Source organism: Ostrinia furnacalis, unplaced genomic scaffold, assembly GCF_004193835.3.
Source record: "Ostrinia furnacalis isolate ACB-3 unplaced genomic scaffold, ASM419383v2 OfSCF3759, whole genome shotgun sequence".
NCBI classification, from domain to species: Eukaryota; Metazoa; Arthropoda; class Insecta; order Lepidoptera; family Crambidae; genus Ostrinia; species Ostrinia furnacalis.
The window spans coordinates 54,225-56,889 of NW_021133998.1; positions in this window are offsets into that span (position 1 = coordinate 54,225).

Sequence of the window (2,665 nt, forward strand, 5' to 3'; positions counted from 1 at the left end):
TCAGAATTCTGATTGAATTACTTATTGCTTATGTATTTACTTTATCTATTCATAATTAAAGAGCTAAACTACTGCCGGGGGAGTAATTTCCACTCATCTGCCAGCAACTTAAACTACCTATACGTCCTGACTTTTATCATCATCATCATCATCTCAGCCGTAGGACGTCCACTGCTGAACATAGGCCTCCCCCAATGCTTTCCATGTTACCCGGTTGGTAGCGGCCTGCGTCCAGCGCTTTCCCGCTACCTTCGATGTCGTCGGTCTACCTTGTGGGTGGACGTCCTGACTTTTATGTCGTCTTTCATTATTGTACGTACATAGATAAAAATATATACATATAATAACGAAAAGGTGACTGACTGACTGACTGACATAGTGATCTATCAACGCACAGTCCAAACCACTGGACGGATTGGGCTGAAATTTGGCAGATGTTATGACGTAGGCATCCGCTAAGAAAATATTTTACGAAACTACACCCCCCCCTAAGGGGGTAAAACGGGATCCACGCGTACGAAGTCGCGGGCAGCCGCTAGTAAAACATAAACCCAGTCATAAATTCTTTTAACTTGAACCTGTATCAAAAAAGGTTATACTTTAAAACACGTGGAGTACCGTATAGATTTGAAAATCATGATTGTACCGACGACAGCACGTCAAGCTTCTTTAGGATCTTAAATAGTTGTAATAGGAACTATATTGCTACAAAAACGTATAATTTAATGTGCTGTGGACTGTACCCGGCTTATAACATAATTGGGTTCCACTCTAGAAGCCCTCGTTAATTTATAACGAGTGTTATTGAAGGGTCATTATAAGGGAGCAAGAATTTCATATTTCCAACAGGATGGATCAATTTTGGTTAACATTATAGCTTAATTTGAACAATGTATGCGATATTCATTTTGTATTGGTATTATAATTAAGTATATTTTCCCTCATACTGAAAAACAAAACAGTTGCAAATTATAATGAGGAAGTGAAATAAAGGAGTTGTCCCAAAATGTATGGAGCCTAGGCCCACAACCTGTACACCTACCAAAAAGAAGGGCTTTTAAATGTACAACAGTTTCTTATTATTCAATTTCTTTTAAATGGTTTAGTTTATTCGCTTAAANGGTTCCCCTCTTACAGTAGTAGGTACATTCGATTCAGGAGCAGTTCACTGAATTTACCATGCATTCTTGTATGGTGTATCTTATAAGAATGGGTATACAAGATTGCGTGGTATATTAAACAAGGTAGTGACGTGCTAATATCTAGGGGAAATTATTATAATCTTACAGATGAAAATTTAGTTAGGTAGGTAGCTAGTAGGTATTACTCGCTACAATGAATCATTCCCAACCCGGAAAAGTGTGATGTTATATTTGTTTTAAGTAACAAAAATGTATGCGGTTATTTCTCGGTTTCTTGAAGGCATTGGCGCCCTTCCAGCCTGCCTGAGTAAGTTATTGCCCGATTCCTTTAAATGGCTACTTTTTGTATAAGAACAATAAGGTATGAAGCAGTCTGGGAAACAACAACTGACAACGCCACTCTTATGGCGGAGTTTTGGGCTGACACTGTGTAGGTTTGTTGTCGACACGAAAAGAAGAAGTCTCGGACAGACAATGGCGGCTGAAGGAACAGTTTTCTTTTTTTTTTGGTCATTTGACAAAGACATGAACGGTGTAATGTTTTTTGTTGTTTCAATTAAATACCTAATTACCGATCTACATATTATTTTGGACTCAAATAAGTATGTGGAGCTTTTATTTATTTTATGACAATGGATATTTACGTTACATTTACTTTAAAGATTTGCACGTGACAAGTAATGAATTAAATATGTTCTTTGTGTTGTCGCTGAAATTAAAAGTAATTTTTACATTTTGATCAACAAAAATAAACCTCTACTACTAAATTAAAGGACATAAGACCAAAATAATGTTAATCTATTACAATCAACGTACTTAATACAGTACACATTTATTCGAAATATTTAACTGGTACATATTTTTTCAAACTACGCTTTTTGCGCCAGACTGGCCTATTATAATAAGCAGATGTATTTTTTCGTCGAATTTCCTGCCTCCCTATAGGTTGACAGTTGTAGACGAGGGGGACCTCCAAGGAGTTTTTACTAGGGGCCCGGACCCCGTTTTATTTTTTATCTGTGCACAATTATTGTTTGTATGGATGCACGAAAGTTCGGGTGTAATATTTTGGCGGTTTTTTTGCTTGTTACTTATTTTAGGTAAGTTTTTTTAAGTAACTTCCACGTCTTGTGATCAGGAGTAAATAATATACATTTTCAAACTCGAAGAGTGGTTTTTATAGTTTTACTGTTGTTTTTTTCTAATATTATGAAATTAGAAAAATAATGCATCAAAATAACTTATATGGACTTCTTCGTTTATTTTTATTTTATTTTAGTAACCGTATCGTTTGAAAAATCATCAAATTTTATAATGAAATAAAGAAAGAAAGAATAAAAGAAGAACATTTTATTCAGGATCAGTGTAATGCAACTAAAATAAAACACAAGAAATGTGATGAATGCTCTACCAATTTTTTTTTAAAAGCTTTATGTTGAATTAAAACTTCTTTGACGTTCGACACTGAGTTTTTCTACTAAAACAAAATGTCATTAGTAATTTCCACCACCCCTGCCACCCCG